We start from the raw sequence: 8,265 nt of genomic DNA, 5'->3' as shown, positions 1-8,265 counted from the left end.
TGACGCTGCATCACAGACAGGAGCGCCTGCGATGGTGTACTCAACGACGAAGTACAGGAATGGCAAAAGGTCAATTTTTCGGATGAATCCAGCTTCTGTTTACAGCATCATGATGGTCGCATCCGTGTTTGGCGACATCGCGGTGAACGCACATTGGAAGCGTGTATTCGTCATCGCCATACTGGCGTATCACCCGGTATGATGGTATGGGGTGCTATTGGTTACACGTCTCGGTCACCTCTTGTTCGCATTGACGGCACTTTTAACAGTGGACATTACATTTCATGTGTTACGACCCGTGGCTCTAACCGTCATTCGATCTCTGCGAAACGCTACATTGCATCTGGATAATGCATGACCGCATGTTGCAGGTCCTGTACGGGCCTTTCTGGATACAGAAAGTGTTCAACTGCTGCACTGGCCAGCACATTCTCCAGATCTCTCACCAACTGAAAACCTCTGATCAACGGTGGCCGAGCAACTGGCTCGTCACAATACGGTAGTCACTACTCTTGATGAACTGTGGTATCGTGTTGAACCTGCATGGGCAGCTGTACCTGTACACGCCATCCAAGCTCTGTTTTACTCAATTCCCAGGTGTATCAAAGCCGTTGTTACGATCAGAGGTGGTTGTTCTGGGTACAGATTTCTCAGGATCTATGCACCCAAATTTCGTGAAAATGTAATAACATGTCAGTTCTAGTATAATATATTTGTCCAATGAATACCCGTTTATCATTTTTGCATTTCTTCTTGGTGTGGCAATTTTAATGGCGCCGGCCGGAGTGGCCGTGCGGAACTAGGCGCTACAGTCTGGAACCGAGCGACCGCTACGGTCGCAGGTTCGAATCCTGCCTCGGGCATGGATGTGTGTGATGTCCTTAGGTTAGTTAGGTTTAATTAGTTCTAATTTCTAGGCTGCTGATGACCTCATAAGTCGCATAGTGCTCAGAGCCATTAGAACCAATTTTAATGGCCAGTAGTGTAGTAAACCTGCCAAAAAGGAAGAAGATCGCTTGAACGGTAGGAATAGTGCATTGAGAACCTATCGCAAGATGAATGGCTATTGAAGTTAAACAAGAGCAGTGGAATGAAGTCAAAATAAATCAGTTGATTCTGATGCAATTAGATTAGGAAATGAGAAACTAAATGTAAGCGAAGAGTTTCACTATTTGAGCAACAAAATAACTGACGATGGCTGGAGAGGATATATAGTACAGACTGCGAAAGGCAAGATAAGCGTTTGTGACTAAGAGGAGAGATTTATGTGCTATTGAGTGTTTTATGAATGCATTGTCTGCCGTGTATCCATGTACGTGAAGCCCGGTCGATAAACGTTTCACCCGAGAAGGGAACAGAAGCTTTTGAATTATGGTGCTACACAAGAATGCTAAACAGTAAGTGAGTAAGTCTGATAACTGCACTGAGGTGACAAAGTTCATGGGATAGTGATATGCACATATACAAATGGCTGTAGTATAGTGTACACTAGGTATAAATGGGAAGTGAATTGGCGGAGCTGTCGTCTGTACTCAGCTGATCCACGTGAAAAGGTTCTAGTGTGATTATGGCTGCACAACTGCAATTAAGAAACTTTGAAAGCGGAATGGTAATCGGAGCTAGACGCATAGGACATGTTATTTCGGAAATCGTTAGGGGATTCCACATTCCGAGATTCGCACTATCGAGAACACCTAACTTCAGGCATTGTCTCTCATGGCAGAAAACGGCGATGACCTTCACTTAACGACCGATGGCAGCGGCGTTTGCGAATATTTGGCAGTGCTAACAGATAAGCAACACTGTCTGAAATAACAGGAGAAATCAGTATGGGGCATACGACAAATGTCTCCGTTAGGACAGTACGTTAATGGGCTGTTGTTGTTGTTGTGGTCTTGTAACGCCGGAAACGCATATCCTTCTATTTCCATCTATTGTACTATAAATTTTTTCCTTATTTTGTTACCTGAATATATGACATTTCTGTGCCTTTATATATTGTAATTGTTTTACTATATATATATATATATATATATATATATATATATATATATATATATATATATATATATATATATATATATATATATGTGCATTTATGTCGATGTATAATTGGTTTGTTTCGTAAATATTATTTGTATTTTTACGCTGGGTCTTGCCTAGGGAAAACTGCTATCGAACGATTACATCGATAGGTCGTGTGAAGAATCAAAGTGTGTAGGATCTTTGGTAGTGTGAACTCTGCCGCGTGGAGCGCGGGCAGAGGGAGAGTCTGGCGGGAGTAGTGCGGTTGAGCAGGTGTGTGGTGTGACGCTCCCGCGAGTTGCCGCGCTTTCGGGGTTGGGCAGCATGTAATTGCGCTCGACTTGCGATGATAGTTTCTGACATGGTGTCGCGGACGGGAAGCATTAGCTGGCGCACATCAAGAGCCCGTTTCGTCTCGTGACCGTGTTGAGAAGAAGGCGCGCCAACATCCAGCTTCTGCAACAGCGACGGCCGACAATGAGTGACTGTCGCCACCTCCTCGATCGACGGCTTCAAACCTTCAATCAACCAACAAGGAAGACTAAAAGCACGTAAAGTTTCAGAACTGTATGGCAGACCTCAGCTTTTCAAATTCTTCCATTTGCCTCGCAAAATTACAGCAACTTAGCATGAACCTTTGTTGCTCATTGTCCCAATTGCATTACCAAGCAGGGTCCCTTCCTTTTCCGAAATGAACCGAGTGTCGTTGAAATTCAAACGCCAGCATTAAAATAATACACTCCTGGAAATTGAAATAAGAACACCGTGAATTCATTGTCCCAGGAAGGGGAAACTTTATTGACGCATTCCTGGGGTCAGATACATCACATGATCACACTGACAGAACCACAGGCACATAGACACAGGCAACAGAGCATGCACAATGGCGGCACTAGTACAGTGTATATCCACCTTTCGCAGCAATGCAGGCTGCTATTCTCCATGGAGACGATCGTAGAGATGCTGGATGTAGTCCTGTGGAACGGCTTGCCATGCCATTTCCACCTGGCGCCTCAGTTGGACCAGCGTTCGTGCTGGACGTGCAGACCGCGTGAGACGACGCTTCATCCAGTCCCAAACATGCTCAATGGGGGACAGATCCGGAGATCTTGCTGGCCAGGGTAGTTGACTTACACCTTCTAGAGCACGTTGGGTGGCACGGGATACATGCGGACGTGCATTGTCCTGTTGGAACAGCAAGTTCCCTTGCCGGTCTAGGAATGGTAGAACGATGGGTTCGATGACGGTTTGGATGTACCGTGCACTATTCAGTGTCCCCTCGACGATCACCAGTGGTGTACGGCCAGTGTAGGAGATCGCTCCCCACACCATGATGCCGGGTGTTGGCCCTGTGTGCCTCGGTCGTATGCAGTCCTGATTGTGGCGCTCACCTGCACGGCGCCAAACACGCATACGACCATCATTGGCACCAAGGCAGAAGCGACTCTCATCGCTGAAGACGACACGTCTCCATTCGTCCCTCCATTCACGCCTGTCGCGACACCACTGGAGGCGGGCTGCACGATGTTGGGGCGTGAGCGGAAGACGGCCTAACGGTGTGCGGGACCGTAGCCCAGCTTCATGGAGACGGTTGCGAATGGTCCTCGCCGATACCCCAGGAGCAACAGTGTCCCTAATTTGCTGGGAAGTGGCGGTGCGGTCCCCTACGGCACTGTGTAGGATCCTACGGTCTTGGCGTGCATCCGTGCGTCGCTGCGGTCCGGTCCCAGGTCGACGGGCACGTGCACCTTCCGCCGACCACTGGCGACAACATCGATGTACTGTGGAGACCTCACGCCCCACGTGTTGAGCAATTCGGCGGTACGTCCACCCGGCCTCCCGCATGCCCACTATACGCCCTCGCTCAAAGTCCGTCAACTGCACATACGGTTCACGTCCACGCTGTCGCGGCATGCTACCAGTGTTAAAGACTGCGATGGAGCTCCGTATGCCACGGCAAACTGGCTGACAGTGACGGCGGCGGTGCACAAATGCTGCGCAGCTAGCGCCATTCGACGGCCAACACCGCGGTTCCTGGTGTGTCCGCTGTGCCGTGCGTGTGATCATTGCTTGTACAGCCCTCTCGCAGTGTCCGGAGCAAGTATGGTGGGTCTGACACACCGGTGTCAATGTGTTCTTTTTTCCATTTCCAGGAGTGTATAATTAGATTTCAGTGCTTTAATTTCAAAGTTCAGTTAAAGTATTCATAGCTGGCTACAATATTTAGATTACACGAGCACAAATTAAGAGTGCGAGTTTTGTTACCATATTGTAGCTTACATGTGACTGCAGCTCAGCTTGGTACGTACTAAATTTTACTATTGTTAATTGTTCAGAATCATTTAATTCAAGTTCAAAGTTAAATCTCTTGTTTCTAAATTGCGTAGAGTCAAGTTGCTTTTGAAATGATTGTTGAGGTAGTCCAAGACTAACCGTATTTTACTGGATTTCGATGTGCTTCAGAAAGAAAGCTCACTATTAACTTCAGTCACTAAATTAACTTTCGATTTTCCGGTTTTATTAATTCTTTTGCTAAATTAAGTCAGAGTGTAGCGAAATTTATTACTTCTGACAAACTTTCAGTTTTCACACTACACGTGTCAACCTTCAGTTGCCACGCTTCTAGTTCTAATTGTATGTGTAATAACCTTTCTTTTTCAGTTACTATAGTAATTGTCCTTAGGACTGGCGACCGTGATTTCCCCCAAATCTCAAATATCTAATTACCGCTAGTTAATTGTTAACGTAACGGCCGCACATTTACTTTCTTTATTAACTTTGCCCCTTTTCAAAATTAATTTCCACCAGTTTCATTTGCATTTTTCCTTTCATTTAGATGTAACCCTTTCCTCCCTCTTTACCGACAGATTAACTTCGGTGACGATTGCTTTCCCAAATTTCCATTAGGTACACGCGGTTTAATTTTTCACTGTCATTAAGGTCGATAAGTGAGGGGGAGGTTACAGTCTTCAGTCCTGAGACTGGTTTGATGCAGCTCTCCATGCTACTCTACGCTGTGCAAGCTTCTTCATCTCCCAGTACCTACTGCAACCTACATCCTTCTGAATCTGCTTAGTGTATTGATCTCTTGGTCTCCCTCTACGATTTTTACCCTCCACGCTGCCCACCAATGCTAAATTTGTGATCCCTTGATGCCTCAAAACATGTCCTACCAACCGATCCCTTCTTCTAGTCAAGTTGTGCCACAAACTTCTCTTCTCCCCAATCCGATTCAATACCTCCTCATTAGTTACGTGATCTACCCACCTTATCTTCAGCATTCTTCTGCAGCACCACATTTCGAAAGCTTCTATTCTCTTCTTGTCCAAACTATTTATCGTCCATGTTTCACTTCTATACATGGCTACACTCCATACAAATACTTTCAGAAACGACTTCCTGACAATTAAATCTATAGTCGATGTTAACAAATTTCTCTTCTTCAGAAACGATTTCCTTGCCATTGCCAGTCTACATTTTATATCCTATCTACTTCGACCATCATCAGTTATTTTGCTCCCCAAATAGCAAAACTCCTTTACTACTTTAAGTGACTCATTTCCTAATCTAATCCCCTCAGCATCACCCAACTTAATTCGACTACATTCCATTATCCTCGTTTTGCTTTTGTTGATGTTCATCTTATATCCTCCTTTCAAGACACTGTCCATTCCGTTCAACTGCTCTTCCTAGTCCTTTGCTGTCTCTGACAGAATTATAATGTCATCGGCGAACCTCAAAGTTTTTACTTCTTCTCCATGAATTTTAATACCTACTCCGAATTTTTCTTTTGTTTCTTTACTGCTTGCTCAATTTACAGATTGAATAACATCGGGGAGAGGCTACAACCCTGTCTCACTCCTTTTCCAACCACTGCTTACCTTTCATGCCCCTCGACTCTTATAACTGCCATCTGGTTTCTGTACAAATTGTAAATAGCCTTTTGCTCCTTGTATTTTACCCCTGCCACCTTCAGAATTTGAAAGAGAGTATTCCAGTTACTGTTGTCAAAAGCTTTTTCTAAGTCTACAAATGCTAGAAACGTAGGTTTGCCGCCGGCCGCGGTGGTCTAACGGTTCTGGCGCTGCAGTCCGGAACCGCGGGACTGCTACGGTCGCAGGTTCGAATCCTGCCTCGGGCATGGGTGTGATGTCCTTAGGTTAGTTAGGTTTAAGTAGTTCTAAGTTCTAGGGGACTTATGACCTAAGATGTTGAGTCCCAAAGTGCTCAGAGCCATTTGAACCATTTTTTGTAGGTTTACCTTTTCTTAATCTTTCTTCTAAGATAAGTCGTAAGGTTAGTACTGCCTCACGTGTTCCAACATTTCTACGGAATCCAAACTGATCTTCCCCGAGGTCCGCTTCTGCCAGTTTTTCCATTCGTTTGTAAAGAATTCGCGTTAGTATTTTGCAGCTGTGACTTATTAAACTGATAGTTCGGTAATTTTCACATCTGTCAACACCTGCTTTCTTTGGGATTGGAATTATTATATTCTTCTTGAAGTCTGTGGGTATTTCGCCTGTCTCATACATCTTGCTCACCAGATGGTAGAGTTTTGTCATGGCTGGCTCTCCCAAGGCCATCAGTAGTTCTAATGGAATGTTGTCTACTCCCGGGGCCTATGGTAGCAGAAGACCGACGCGAGTGCCTTTGCTGATAGTATGACATCGCCTGCAGCGCCTCTCTTGGGCTCGTGGCCATATCGGTTAGGTCCTAGACGACTGAAAAACCGTGTCCTGTTCAGGCGAGTCCTGATCTGTAATAGCTGATGCTACGGTTCGAGTGAGGCGCAGATCCCACGAAGCCATGGACCCAGGTTGTCAACGAGGCACTGTGCAAGCTGGTGACGGCTGCATAATGGTGTGGGCTGTGTTTACGCGGAATGAGTTGAGCCCTTTGGTCAAACTAAACGGATCATTGACTGGAAATGGTTATGTTCAGCTACTTGGAGACCATCTGCAGCCTTTGATGCACTTCATGTTCACAAACAATAATGGAATTTATGTGGATGACAATGCACCTCGTCAAGGGGCCACAATTAACCGCGACTGGTTTGAAGAACATTCTGGACAATTCGAGGCAATGATGTAGCCACCCGTTACGCCCGATATTAATCCCATCGAAAATTTGTGGTACGTAATCGAGGTATTAACTTGTACGCAAAATCCTGCATCGGCAATGCTGTCACAAGTATCGACGGCTGTAGAGATACACTCCTGGAAATTGAAATAAGAACACCGTGAATTCATTGTCCCAGGAAGGGGAAACTTTATTGACACATTCCTGGGGTCAGATACATCACATGATCACACTGACAGAACCACAGGCACATAGACACAGGCAACAGAGCATGCACAATGTCGGCACTAGTACAGTGTATATCCACCTTTCGCAGCAATGCAGGCTGCTATTCTCCCATGGAGAAGATCGTAGAGATGCTGGATGTAGTCCTGTGGAACGGCTTGCCATGCCATTTCCACCTGGCGCCTCAGTTGGACCAGCGTTCGTGCTGGACGTGCAGACCACGTGAGACGACGCTTCATCCAGTCCCAAACATGCTCAATGGGGGACAGATCCGGAGATCTTGCTGGCCAGGGTAGTTGACTTACACCTTCTAGAGCACGTTGGGTGGCACGGGATACATGCGGACGTGCATTGTCCTGTTGGAACAGCAAGTTCCCTTGCCGGTCTAGGAATGGTAGAACGATGGGTTCGATGACGGTTTGGATGTACCGTGCACTATTCAGTGTCCCCTCGACGATCACTAGTGGTGTACGGCCAGTGTAGGAGATCGCTCCCCACACCATGATGCCGGGTGTTGGCCCTGTGTGCCTCGGTCGTATGCAGTCCTGATTGTGGCGCTCACCTGCACGGCGCCAAACACGCATACGACCATCATTGGCACCAAGGCAGAAGCGACTCTCATCGCTGAAGACGACACGTCTCCATTCGTCCCTCCATTCACGCCTGTCGCGACACCACTGGAGGCGGGCTGCACGATGTTGGGGCGTGAGCGGAAGACGGCCTAACGGTGTGCGGGACCGTAGCCCAGCTTCATGGAGACGGTTGCGAATGGTCCTCGCCGATACCCCAGGAGCAACAGTGTCCCTAATTTGCTGGGAAGTGGCGGTGCGGTCCCCTACGGCACTGCGTAGGATCCTACGGTCTTGGCGTGCATCCGTGCGTCGCTGCGGTCCGGTCCCAGGTCGACGGGCACGTGCACCGTCCGCCGACCACTGG

The sequence above is a fragment of the Schistocerca nitens genome, chromosome 2 (assembly GCF_023898315.1).
Source record: "Schistocerca nitens isolate TAMUIC-IGC-003100 chromosome 2, iqSchNite1.1, whole genome shotgun sequence".
Classification (NCBI taxonomy): domain Eukaryota; kingdom Metazoa; phylum Arthropoda; class Insecta; order Orthoptera; family Acrididae; genus Schistocerca; species Schistocerca nitens.
This window is presented reverse-complemented; position numbering follows the sequence as displayed.